The 14,998-nt window shown below is 39.9% G+C and overlaps 1 long non-coding RNA gene across 1 annotated transcript in view; it reads right to left on the bottom strand.

The window, feature by feature from the left end:
* Positions 1–13,710, bottom strand: part of LOC110715084 — a 42,482-nt gene extending 28,772 nt beyond the window's left edge. The window contains exon 1 of the long non-coding RNA XR_002510210.1: positions 13,043–13,710. This is a non-coding gene — a long non-coding RNA (uncharacterized LOC110715084). The remainder of the gene's footprint in view (positions 1–13,042) is intronic.
* Between the last annotated feature and the right edge of the window lie 1,288 nt (positions 13,711–14,998).

Here is a 14,998-nt window from a genome sequence, read left to right as displayed (position 1 = left end):
AATGATGCATGATCGAACTATTGACCTACTTTGAAGTTCAAGTATAGAGCTTCCGGATATATTAGTGGATTCCTTTGACATGAGTGGAACACTGATTTCATTTAACGATTGATTTAACTGTGGTACACCCAAATGTCATTTCGTAAAAGGGGACTATAAAAGGTGTTTCCTAGTTATTTGAAAAGTTGAGTGGGAGCTTTGGTTGCCACAAGATTGGATTTAGTCTACCTATTTAATTTGGAATGTCTCATGGCCCCTTGAAGAGGGAGGATTAAAAAAAATGCATGGTCGTGCTCAAATAGATTACATAGTAATAATTTGTTTTGAAATTCTAACTTAGTTTTCAAGAAATGATTTGTAAAATAATATGATCACGACATGAGATGCAATAATATTATTAAATCGACACATATTGACTTAAAGAATTTGAATATTGCATACTTGTCTCAGACAAGTAGGAGATTGAAGGATTTATGTCTTCGTTAAGTGCAATTACTAGATATATCAAGGATCATTATTATGGAGATAACTAGTTCATTCTTTTAGATCGGGTCATTATCTGTTGCTAGATATGATAAATGATCTTTGGGCTAGTCAAATAGTCCAAAACCCAATTGAATGGATCTTGTAGGGTCACACACAAGGGTTATGGATTGAACAAAGTATGAATCCCATTCATGGCTTCATGAGGTAATGACAAGACACATAAGTAGTAAGGCTAAAGTAGTTTGGATTGGGTTAGGAGTTTGGGCTTCACATGGACTCTAATTATACATGCGATATATAAATAGAGGCCTTGCCTAGGTTATGCATACAAGTCAAAATTAACCTAAGCATTAGATTGTGAATCAAGCAACTAACTCCCAACCCCTCTCTCTTTCACACGCTTGTCTCTCACTCCCTTACTGTACGGTATAGACACCGGCGTTGGTGGACGTACGGTGGTGGTGGTGGTGGTGGTTCGTAGCTCGTTTATCTCCTCTCCTCTCCATAGAAGGTTGGTTGAAGGGTTCAATCACAACTAACTAGCATTAGTGGAGGCTAAATCCTTGCCCGTGGACCAAGTAGAGGAATCACGTTAGGGGTTCTTGTTCTCCTTATTGTTCTTGCTCGATCACTTGTGGAATCACGCTTCAAAGGTATAATTATGTGTCTTTGTGTGTTATGCATAGATCTTGTTTTAGATGCCTATGAATACGATTCATGTAATTCCTCTTAGAGTATCTAAAGTCCTACATTATTATGGTAATAGCTTAGTGACTAACATTTTTGTTTTTAAACATAAGGTTATGGATTCAAACCTTGTACAATCTATATTATTAAGCACGTAAATTGGAAGATACGATTAATTGAGGAGGGCGCTACGTGACACATAGGCTTAAAAATTTGCACGTAGTATTCACATTCTTTCATTTAATTGTCCACTTTATATATATATATATATATATATATATATATATATATATATATATATGTATATATATATATATATGTATGTATATATATATGTATATATATATATATATATATATATATATATATATGTAAAAATATATACATATGTATACATATATATACATATATACATATATATACATATATACATATATACATATATATAGATATGTATATATATATATATATATGTATATATATATATATATATGTATATATATATATATATGTATATATATGTATATATATATATATATATATATGTATATATATATATATACATGGGTAAAAATACCCTGTCCATGTGGCCCTATAGCATGTTGACACGTGTCAGCCTCATAGAGGTCTTAGGGGAACCAATCCTTTACTGACACGTGGCAGTTTAACCCTAAAAGGGGAATTGATCCCCTTCCACTATAAATAGAGGAAAATTCTCATTTATTACACACATTCATAAACATACACACAAAACCCGAGCAATATTAATTGCAGAATTCTCTCTGAATCAGAGAGAAAAATCTTTACAGTCCGCATTTTTATACATCCAAAAACGTTCTAACTTGATCGTCGGAGGCCGAACTCTACCTAACCGGAGTTTCCGTGGTTTAGCTGGTACAGACGGTCGACGCGCATTCTTGGAATTGTAACTCTCGCGAGGGACTCCAAAAACCCCGAAACATTTGGCGTCGTTTGTGGGGAGAGTACTTCCGAGATGGCATCCGAATCTGTACCGGCTGTTGAAGGCAAACGGCTTATGGCCGAGACTGAGGTCCACACGGACCAAGATAGTGATGACGACTTTGAGGTCGACACCTACGTGGCCCCAGGCGGGTCATTCAAAACTAGACGCACCCGTTCTAAGGAAACAAGGGAACGGGGCAAAGACAAAGCTGGTCCTAGCAGCCCAACTATCAAGCCGGCTGGGCGACCCTAGGCGGTGGAGGGTGCTGCCCCCGTAACTAGAGACGAGCTCATGAAATTCATGATGAGTTTCAAAGGGGAGATCAAGGACATAATAAAAAAGTAAACTGGCACCACCAAGGGTCAGTCGGCCAAGAAGCCTTCTCCCTCCGGGAATAAGAATGTCAAAGATCGTGTGCCTACTCCTCACCCTAAACCAAAGGGGGTGGATGGGCCCTTGATTGACCTATCTAAACTTCGTTTCCCTGTATAAGGGCAATCGAAGGCCATCCGGCAAGTTCAACCGGATAAGTAAAAAAAGACTTACTTAGACGCCCGGATGTTCATCTAGGAGAAGAGAAGTCAGTTTCCAGAATACTTCAATGAAGTATTCGAAAACAAACCGAGAGAGTCAGTCACGCGGCATGTCCGCACGTACTGGCCCTCAAATTATCCAGCCGACTCCATATGTGCCCCAACAGCCATACATGTCGTATGGATCGCCATACATGCAAACCAGCCCTCTTTAGGGGTCAGGCGGCACAGCAGGTCCAGCCCATAGACTGGCAGCTCCGGCTGCTAAACCTCAGGGAATAGCCATCGGCGTTCTCTAGGCGGCTCAGCCGACCAAGGTTAAGAACGTGTTGGTTAGTACCTATGACGGTACCACCAACCCGAAAGACCACCTAATGGCTTACACCAACCTCGTGTACTTACAGGGGTTTTGGATGATGTTACCTGGTGCCGATGGTTCCCGACAACATTGAAGGGCATAGCCCAACGATGGTTTGGCTATCTGCTAGCCGAATGCATCAACAACTTTAAGACGCTAGCTTACCTATTCGCGTCCAACTTCTCCATGAACATCCCTGCCAAAAAGACAAGTCTCGACATGGGGGCTATTCAAGAGGGAGATAAGGAAGGACTAAGGTTCTATGTCAGTCGGTTCAATCTGATGAGAATTCAGATCCAAGGGCTGTCTGACGAAGTTACCTATACAAACTTCTTCAAGGGTCTGAAGGATGGGTCGACCTTTAAGTTTGACCAAATCAGAAAGAAGGTTGCTACCCTCTAAGAGGCATTGATGGAAGCCGAAGCCAACATATAGGCGACGGAGCTCTGTGCCATCAAGCACTCGTCGGACCCTAAAAAGTTCGACAGAAAAGAGAGTCGGTCTGTTCAGCCGGCTAAAAAAGAAGAGAGCAAGAAAAGAAAAGAAGTTTGGGTGGCGGACCATTTTAGTCAGGCGTCCTAGAAGAAAAAGAGAGAGTTGAAGCCGTACGTCCCCCAAGTACGAGTTCAACAAAGACTGCTCCTCCATCCTCATGGAGATAAAAGACCGATTGACCATTGAAAAACCGAAATCAACGAAAAGTCCGATCAAAAGTCGGGACAAGAGCAAGTACTGCCATTTGCTTCAAGTGTGAATGTTTATGGTGAATGTGTAATTTTGAAGTCCCTAATATGTTAAAGATCCAATCTTTAATTGTTTATTTGGTTAGAAATTTACTTTCTAAATTACATGTTGAACTAATTTTTGTATTTAATCATTTTGAGTTGATTAAAATCCTAAAAGTTCAAAACTTGTGATTGAAATTTAATTAATCTTCATAATTGAAGATGTAATTTTTCAATTATACACAAGTTGGTGTTGGAAATTTTTCATAAGTTGCATGGGTTTATTTTTCCAACCTCTTTAATTTTGTAAAGTCTCATTATTAATTTATGTATGGTTAAATTAATTGTGAGTATAGCCCTTCATTTTTGTAGCATCATGATGAACCTAAAATTGATTTAAAGAATGGTTCTTGAATAATTTTGGTTTGGTGCACTATAAAATTGAATTTATTTAAATTAGACTTCTTATATTTTCATTCTTGCTCAATGTTGGTTCTAAAATAAATTTAGAATCAATTTTATGCCACACACATATCGGTATTAAAATCCCGAGACAAGTCCACGTAAATCAAGGCAAGGACCGCTCAAAAACACACCCTTGGGATAGTCGGGCTGCTCACGCAACCCACATATGCCTGCCAAGGTGCGTGTGTGGGCTACCTTGCCCCCTTGATGCACTAATGTGTGGTGTGTGCAAGTAAGTGCACACTTGGTGATGCGGTATGTGTGCATTTGCTGCGGGTTTGTGCGGCACAAGGGGTAGCAAGCCAGCATTGCTAGTAGGCCACCCACAAGCTGCAAACGCCAGCTGCATGCGAGCATGCGTAGCATGCTGCGAGACTTCTGGTGCCAGCAGGCGTGGGGTGTGCTGCTGGCTGGGCAGGCCAGCACCCAAGGCACGCATAGCCAAAGGCCTTGGTGCCTAGCAAGCCTAGCCCCATGGCTTACATGCTAGGCACTCGGCCATTTGGTTGGCTATAACTTTGCATTATTTGGGCCGTTTTAATTATTTATTTAATTATTTTAACGAGGCTAGGCCTCGGTTCCTCTGGCACTTGCAAAAAAAATTTGGCAAAATATGGGTTAACCGGCTTGATTATGAGGATATAGGCCATGACACCAATGGCTGCTATAGCCTCAGGCGGCTACTGGACCGTCTAGCTGATGAGGGGGCTTTGAAGTCCTATATGATGAAGTCTAAGGGTAACCCCAAAACAAACAATGGACAACTATTCAAGAAGCCGGCTATAAGCTTTGACATTGATGAAGAGCAGATCTTTACCATAGCAGGCGGCTTCGCGAGAGGGGGTCCTACCATTCGGGGTACAAAGGATAACATCAGAAAGTTTGTCAACTCGGTGGATGAAGGTCAGGCGTCGAAAGACACCTTCCCTGAGGTCTTCATCTCTAAGAAGGATCGGGGCAAGGTCAGGCGGCCTCACGATGACCCTATAGTCATCGAATGCAAGGTTGCCACCAACGAGTGGGCCGGATCCTTATCGATAACGGGAGCTCGTTTGGCCTTATAAACTATCAGTGCTTAGCGAAGCTCAAGTACAAGCCTAGTAGCATGCACAAGGCCTCTCACCCCTTAGTTGTCTTTGGGGGAGGGGTAGTGCATCCTGTGGGGAGGATTGACCTACCCATCCGGCTAAGAGAAAAGGGGGAGGGACGGCACATAGTCGTCCAGTTTTTGGTGGTCGAGGAATTGACCGCATAGAATCTAATTTTAGGTCGTCCAACCTTGAACGAGTCCAAGGCAGTCATCATCCCATCCCTCTTGCTGATAAAGTTTAAGAGGGATGATGGGTCAGTGGGTTCCTGAACGGGAATCAGAAGACGGCAAGGGAGTGTTATCTCTCAGACGTCAAGCCTACTGTGGTCGCAGCCGACCAAGGCGAGGAACCTATCGACCTTGATGACTTCAAGGAAGTCGCGTCTGCTCCCAAAGCAGCCGAGAAAAAGAGGAAGGCGGATCACCAGGTGGCAGTCAAAAAAGAGAATCAATAGCAATCACTGATCGAGAAGCGACCAGATGATCTCCGTCCCCAGCCGGCTGGTGAAAATATTGACATTGTTCTAGATGACAGCCGTCCGGAACGAACCGTTAAAGTGGGGACGGTTGCTTTTGCCAAGTTGCGTGCAGATTTGCACGAACTGCTGAAAGAATTCAAAGACATTTTGCCTTTGAAGTGGAAGAGATGCCAGGATCTAGATGTCCACAAACTCGTCGTGGATCCCAAAAAAAAGCTAGTTATGCAAAAGAAAAGGAACCACGGCGAGGAAAGATCTCAGGCGACAGCCGCCGAGGTTAAGAAGCTGCTGGATGTCGGGTTCATTCGGCAATGTTAATACCCAGATTGGGTAGCTAACGTTGTCCTTTTTTAAAAAGTCGAATGGCTCCTGGCGGATGTGTGTTGATTACATAGATCTGAACAAGGCATGTCCGAAGGATATCTATCCACTTTGAAAGATCGACAGTCTGGTCAACTCTACAGCCGGTCATGCCTTGATAAGCTTCATGGATGCCTACTCAGGCTTCCATAAGATACCCTTGTGGAAAAAATATCAAGAGAAGACGACATTCGTCACAGATCAAGGGTCATCTGTTATACGGTGATGCCATTTGGGCTGAAAAATGCGCCTGTTACCTTCCAGCGTATGATTAATACGGTCTTCATTAATCAATTTGGGAGGAATGTAGACGTGTACATTGATTACATGATAGTCAAATCTAAGCTCCAGACGGATAACCTTGCTGACCTCCGAGAAACCTTCACCACCCTCAAGCGGCATAAGGTCATGCTTAATCCCAAAAAGTGTGTCTTTAATGTTGAGTCAGGGAAGTTTCTCGGATTTTTGATTGATCAACGGGGGATAGAGGCCAACCCGAAAAAGGTACAGGCGGTAATTGACATGAAGTCACCCCGCACTGTCAAGGAAGTCCAAAAATTTACCGGTTGTCTGGCGGCATAAGGGAGATTCCTCAGCCAGTCAGGCGACAAGTGCCTTTACTTCTTCTAGGAAATCAAGAAGAAGACTAGATTCGAATAGGGGGAAAATGCTGAGGCGGCATTCCAAAAATTGAAAGAGCACCTTCACTCATTACCACGGCTGGTTATCCCTCTAGCAGGAGAGGTTCTCTACTTGTATTTGGCCATCTTAGATCATGCCCTCAGTGCCGTTCTCCTAGCTAAGAAAGACGACATTCAACTCCCGGTCTATTTCATTATCCATGTTTTTCAAAATGCTGAGCTGCGGTACCCCTTGGTTGAAAAGTTTGGTCTCGCCCTGTTCATGGAAATCAAGAAGTTCAAACCATATTTCTTGGCACATCCGGTGGTGGTCTACATAGACCAACCCCTCAAGCGACTAATGAAAACCTTGGAGTCATCTGGCAGAATGCTCAAGTGGGCTATTGAAATACAAAGTTTGGAAATCAGCTTTGAACCAAGAAAGGTAGTGAAGGGTCAGGCGTTTGCCGACTTTATTGTGGAAATGATAAGGCTGGCTCAGCCGGACAATGTTGATCAGGTCTGGAAGGTTTTTGTAGACGGGAGCTTTACTATGAACGGCTGTGGTGCAGGCGTAATTTGCAAGTCTCCGGAAGGGGACCAATATGAATATGCACTACGGTTTAAGTTTCAAGCCTCGAATATTGAGGCGGAGTATGAGGCTCTGCTAGCCGGTATCGGCATGTGTAAGGCGGCAGGGGCAAGGAAAGTTGACGCCTGCTCAAATTCTCAGTTGATCGTTAGCCAATACCATGATGACTACGAGGCCACCCATCCGACTATGACCAAATATCTGCAGGCGGTCAAAGACGAGGCTGGGACACTTGACGAATTTCATCTAAGTCAGGTGCCCAAGTCATAAAATAATCAAGCGGATGCAATGTCTAAGTTGGCATCATCCGCCACTTGTGATGCGCCTAGGTCAATCTTTTGGGAAGTCATAGAAAAGAGAAGCATTGAACATGATCCCATTGGAGTTCTTGAACGAAGCTCTACCTAGATGGATGTCATCCGGGCTTATTTGGCAGATGGCACTTTGTCGGATGCCCCTTTTAGAAGCGGCTGCGTTAAAAAAGCGAGCCTCAAGTTTTGAGATCTACAAGGGAGAACTCTTCCGGAATGGTTACCTCTAGCCACTCCTGAAATGTGTTATCCCGGAAAGGGGGAAAAAAGTTCTAGAGGATCTGCACTCGGGCTTTTGTGCATCACATATAGGCGGCAGAACTCTAGCAAAAAGGGCCAGGCGGCAAGGCTACTTTTGGCCCACTCTTAGGGCAGACGCCATGGAAATGGTGAAGAAGTACGACAAGTGTCAAAGATTTTGCCGGCTCCCACACCGACCGGCTTCTGATTTGAAAACTATCTACAACCCGATTCCATTTGCAAAATGGGGCATGGACATCCTGGGTCCATATACGCCTGCCACAGGCGGGCAAAGGTACATCCTGGTTGCTGTAGATTACTTCACCAAATGGGTTGATGCAGAGGCGGTCAAGAGCATTAAGACAAAGGATGTCATCTCCTTCATTTGGAGGAACATCATCACCCGATTTTGGGTACCTATGTCTATGGTCTTTGACAATGGCCCTTAGTTTGAAACGCCTACCCTCAAGAGCTGGTTGGGAGATCAAGGGATCTAGCATTGTTTTGCATCAGTCGGCCGTCCCCAACCAAACGGCCAAGTTGAAGCCTTTAACAAGCTCATCTTAGACGACATTAAGAAGAAAATTGAAAGGGTTGGCGGTCTATGGGCGGATGAGTTGCCTCATGTCCTATGGGCCATCAGAACAACTGAAAAAAGGGCAGCCGGTGAAACCCCGTTTCTCATGACATACGACACTAAAGTTGTCCTACCAATTGAACTTTATGAGCCAACGCTTCTAATCATGCTCTATGATGAAGAGGCATATTGTGAGGCCATGCGTCTAGCATTGGATTCACTCCCGGAGCGCAGGGGCAATGCCGCCTTGCGTCAAGAGATATACCGTCTGAGAATGATGAATGCCTAAAATAAAAGAGTACACAAACGGCCCCTAAAAGTGGGGAACTCTGTGTTACAAAAAATGGAGGCGACTGGTAGGGCAAATGAGCAGGGAAAGCTAACCCCTAATTAGAAGGGCCCCTATCAGATTTTTGAAGAAGTTAGAGGCGGCACCTACCACCTAGAAACTCTAGACGGCAGGCAGCTAGCCAGAACCTGGAATGTAGATAACTTGAAAAAGTACTACTTGTAACTTGTAAATTTTTGTAAATAGAGTATATTAATGAAAGAATGCTTTATTTTCAGTATTTTATGCAAAGTCCCATCCGTGCAATGCACAACCGGGCAACCGTCTGCTCTAAAATGAGTAGACGTAGGCTAAGTATCAAACTTAGCTATCCATAAGGCCAATGTCCGGATATATTAAACTGCCTACTCCAACATGAGCAGGCAACCGGCGACGCCCATTTGGGTGAATTCGTCGAAGAGAGCATCTCCCATTTGGGTGGTACATTGTTCTATAAATCATAACTCAAGCGGCTTTAACCGACTGTCTAAGTTAAAGATAACTCACGGCTGCTTGAATGATTAATTGAAACCAAGATACAACCGGTCGTTTCTCCAAAGCAACACAGACGGTAACTAAAATCATAGTCGAAGGTAACCGGTCTTTGCACAAAAACACTACAGCCGGTTACAAACTCAAACTAAGCAAGGTCAAAACCTTAGCATTTAATACATAACTTTGTTATGATACATCCGTTTGGCCAATGGCCGCCTACATACCAACAAACGGTAATGACGGATACCCAAAGAGTAATCCGCAGCCGGTTAAAAGAATAATCTGGGTTGATCCTAGCCGGCACCGTCTTCTAAACCAACTTAGAATAATTCTACTTAAAATGCGGTCAAGGACTGCCTATCTATTCTTCAGACGGCATCCCTAGTCCTAGACTCAGCTGTATCCGGTGACCGGCTGACAACTGTCCTAGGATGTGCCGTGTGTGTGTTTGGTGAGTCCATTATTCTTTACAAGCTATACAACCGGAAAATGCGCAAAAACGTTACAAGGGGTAGAGACGGTACCTTGAAGTTGTAAGAAGTCTGAAAATGGTTGACTCCTTGAATTCAGCAACCGAAAATCCTTTTTGTTGCTTGATGATACCCCGGACGATATCCCAGATGTACCACCTTGAAGAGCAACTGAATTTCACTGAAGACCCAGACGTTTTTCTAAAAATTTGCTTAAAGAAACCTCAGACGATTGAGATCAGCTGTGGGTGTATTGGAAGCTAGAGAAAGGTCAAAGGGTTCTCAGGCAGTTTGAAGGAAATTTGCTTGAAGATGCCCCAGACGGTTGTGACCGGCTGTGGGTATATTGAGAGCTAAGGGAAGGAATTTAAGTATGGTCATACCATTCCTATGCGCTTTGAGCAAAGAGCACTCAGACGGTGACCGGATGAGTGAAGAAAGAAGGATGGTTTTGAATAAAATAACAGCCGGTATCACAGCATTCTCTCATAAAATTCTCTCAAAAACAAAAAATTTGCAAAGTGTGAAAATGAGAGGGGGAGGGTTCATACTTATAGAAGAAGAACCCAGAAAGCTAACTATCACCTTCCTATTAAAATTCGAAATTCGAATTAAAAAAAAAAGGAAAAAAAAAATAGAGAGAGAGGGAAGGAGACGAAACGTCACCTTCCCTGAATGTGACACCTGTCACAAGTGCCACGTGGCAAGCCACGTCACACATGTGAGGAGAAAATGTTTAGGGTAAAAATACCCTGTCCACGTGGCCCTATAGCATGCTGACACGTGTCAGCCTCAGAGAGGTCCTAGGGGAACCAATCCTCTATTGACACGTGGAAGTTTAACCCTAAAAAGGGAACTGATCCGTTTCCACTATAAATAGAGGAAAATCTTCATTTATTACACACATTCATAAATATACACACAAAACCCGAGCAATATAAATTGCAGAATTCTCTCTGAAACAGAGAGAAAAACCTTTACATTCCGCACTTTTATACATCCGGAAACATTCTAACTTGATTGTCAGAGGCGGAACTCCACCCAACCGGAGTTTTTGTGATTTTGAAGGTACAAACGGTCGACGCACATTCTTGGAATTGTAACTCTCCCGAGGGACTCCAAAACCCCCGAAACATATATATATATATATATATATATATATATATATATATATATGTGTGTGTGTGTGTGTGTGTGTGTGTGTGTGTATATACATATGTGTATATATATATGTGTATATATATATATATATATATATATATATATATATATATATATATATATATATATATATGTATGTATACACACACACAAACACACACACACACACATATATATATATATGGACAGAATATAATCATTTTTTGGGTCTTGCTAAATGCGTTTCAATTCATTTTGATAATACCGAATTTTTAATGTTTTTTTTTACTTATTTATGATTACATCGAGAGATATGAAGGGTTGAAATTATACATTAGTAAGTATGGAGTTCAAAACATTGCAACTAATTAAAAAACTAGAGACCACATAAGGAATTATCTCTTCTCCATTTTCTCTCTTCTCGATCTTAATCTCAATCTCTTGTCTCTTCTCTTTTAGAATTTTAAATTTTTTAATCGTTTAACACTTTTTCTTTAATTTATTTTCTACCCTTTTTCTTTAATTTAATCAGGATTTTGTTGTATTTTCATTTTGCTTTGCTTTGTTCTCTCCATTTGTTAGAGTCTTACCCGATTTTCTAGGTTTTTCCAATTTTCTAGGATTTTAATTCTCATATATGGATGAGAATTTTTATTTTTAGGATTTTAAAAAATAGGAAAGTACGTGATTTGGATTCATATGGGTTTAGGGTTTCTCATCAACTTTACAATCAAAACATTAACACAGATTGCAAAGGTCTCTACTTGGAAAGATGCAAAGACATTGAAAATCACTGCTCAATGATAGGCGGTCACACACCTAACAAAAATAATAAAAACCTAACGAATCCTCCTAATATGTATCAGGGTAAGTCGGGGTTGAACCAACAGAGAAAGTAGTATCAATATTGGGTTGCTATGAATTATAACTAGTTGAGTCAATCAAAATAAAATTGAAAATATAAAACTACTAAAATAGGGAAATCAAATAATACTCCCTCCGTCCCTTATGGGGAAAAATCACGGGAATTAAGAAACTTAACTAAGACAATGATTACCAAATTAATTCTAGAGAGAGAAAGTGTTTTGCTTTGCTGTTAACCAGTTTTCTCAAGAAACCAAAGGTTTTTTTTTTTTTTTTTTTATCTTTATTCAATGTCCACTAACAATGCACTAATAAGGGATGAATCCATGTGAAATTTGTTGACCAATGAAATTAGAGTATTTCATTACAATACCCAATCAAATAAAAGTACACAGATTGCTCACTAAATAAAATCAAAATGTTCAACTCTATATAAAAAGAATTTTATTCCTTGTTGAAGATGTTGGTAATGAAGATAAATATCATGAAGGTGACTTCTTTTAATATGATCTTAATGCTTCTTACTGGTTGAAGATGACCAAGATATGGGGGGAACTGATCTCAACCAAATGCCATGAATCATTCATTCTTGTTTCATCCATGAAACATTCAAATGAGAGGATTCATGATCGATCAGAGTATGAAATTAAAATCAGAGCAATTAACTAACACGGCTAAAAAATCAGACAACACTAACAGAGCAATTATACCAAACTAACAGAGCAATTGTACTAAACTAATAGAGTAATTACACAAAACTAACAAAGCAATTATCAGAAATCAGAGCAACAAACTAACAGAGCAAAGACGATGCAGGGTTCAGGAATCAGAGTATTCAAGATTAACAACAATCATCATTATTCAATTATCATGAGCAATAACTACATAATATACAAAATTTACAGCAATTATACTACTCAGTAACCAAAAGGCCAAAATAAAATAGAAAAAAAAATTCAAAACCCTAACTTAGTAAAAATCACGATTTTACATCCAAAATCATAAGGCATTAATTTTACACTACCAAATAATACACAATCTAACAACCATTAAACTACAAAATAAAGCAACACATAAATTAAAAAAAAAAAAAAAAAAAACAAATCTTAAACATTCAAATGCTCACACCCAAATACATAACCACTAAATTTTACACTTCCAAATACAACACAATTAACAAATTATCATGAATGACTCTTTAAAACAAAAAATAAATAAATAAATAAATAATTGATCACAGAGGGGTGAATACGAATACCTGGGGAAGGAAATGGTCGTTTTTTGCTTCTTCTTTTTTGGGGGCTTTGCTTTGCAAGACCTATGCAAACACCGATCTGCAACTCGATCCTCCAAATCATCACCGGAAAGCATTGAATTCAGGAGAGAGAAGAAGAAAAAACTAGGGTTCTTCAAGAATTTAGGAGAGATAAGAGAAAAAAATGAAGAAAGAGAAAGAGGGAACTGAAAATATTAATGCCAGAGGAGAGAGGAAGAGTGTAGAAATTTAGGAGAAAGTGGCAAAAGAATATGAGGAATTACGAGGGTAATATGGGAAGGACAGAGGAAAAGGACAAAAAAAAGAGGGTATATTGGTAAAAATGAAATATTAATGGTACTTGAAAAAAACAAATGGGACTATAATTTTGGAACTTAAAATTAGGCATAAGAGACTATCAATAAGGGACAGAGGGAGTAAAAATATCTAGAATTAAGTATCACCACTAGCATATATAATCAATACAAGACAAATTCCTACCCAACCAATCAATTATATGTTCACAAAGAAAGGTACGCCCTATAAAATACCAAAAATCTCTCTCGAGTTGTCAATGGCTTCCCTAATAACCAATCAAATCTACTTAATTCCGTGGAATCATGCAAATTAAAGACATTAAGTCCGGCACCCTAACTTCCTAATAATCCGCTTTACCTACTTCCGTGGAGAAATTCATATCCTTAATTGATCTATTCAAACCGTCGAAAACCAAACTCGTTGTGAACAAAACAATGGAATAATAACAATACCAATTATCCCTAATCTAGTATTGGCATAAGCACAATCAATTAAGCATGAACAATATAAACAATTGATTGAGAATATAAAAGAATAAATCAAGTATCAATCATGGCTAGGGTTCAATCTAACCCTAGCTAGAATATAAATCTACTCACTCATAATCAAAGTAATAAAAACAAACAATAAAAAAGTTAAAGGACATAATATAGAAAAGAAGAAATACTTGGATTAATGGAATTAAAGACGAATTTTTTAACAAACAAAATCTAAAGAAGAAGGAAATTGTAGCATTTTTGAACCCAAAATAACATGTAAAAAGAAGTGGCTAATATGCCTCACAAAATCTTAATTATACCCCTAGGAACAAGTAAAGAAGTTTCCTAAAATAGGTCTTCTAAACTGCCTTTAATTTGGCTTCAATGCTTCGTCAAGTAATAGCCACGGACTACCCGGCCAAAGCTACTGGGGTTTTGCCACGACCAATCCGTGGCGTCTACTAATCTTGGTAGACTTTTCTTGAGCAAAAACGGAGGAGCCACGACCTAGTCAAGGTTGATGCTACAAGCCATGGCTAGGCTGGGGCTTAAGCAATTTCCACACTATGCTCATGCAAATGCTACTTCTAGCATGGAATGTGACATGATGTGAGGCTCTTAATCTTCTTAATGCACCCGGCTCATACCGGCTTGCAAATGCACATTTTAGGAGAAAATCCTACATAACGAAGAAACATAACACGAGGAGAGCAACATCGAAATATATAAAATATATAATAGCTCTGTAAGATTAAATGTATGGAGAAAACACAATAAAAATATGATCAAATATAACATATAAATCGTGTATAATATCGTGTTATCACTCGCGTATCGAGCTTGAAGTGGTGGAGTGTATAAGCTATGCCAAATATGGAAAATAGTTTTGATTTTGATTGTAAAATTTATGTTATTTTTAGTAAATCTATGGTTCAAAAAAAAAAATTCTTTGAGTTACCACATCATTAATTATTTCGCGTTGTTTCAATAAATCTATGGTTCACAGATTAATGTTATTATTGTAAATCATAGATGTTAAAGCATCCACAATGAATAGTTATAGTTTTGAGTTGCCACTTCATTATTCCCAAACTTCATCAATTTAAGCTACAATATCCACAATGGCTAGCTACAACATGTTGTAATTTTATTAAGAGAAAAT

Source organism: Chenopodium quinoa, unplaced genomic scaffold, assembly GCF_001683475.1.
Source record: "Chenopodium quinoa cultivar QQ74 unplaced genomic scaffold, ASM168347v1, whole genome shotgun sequence".
Lineage (NCBI taxonomy): Eukaryota > Viridiplantae > Streptophyta > Magnoliopsida > Caryophyllales > Amaranthaceae > Chenopodium > Chenopodium quinoa.
The sequence above is the reverse complement of the archived record's forward strand: the minus strand, read 5'-3'. Positions and strand labels throughout refer to the sequence as shown.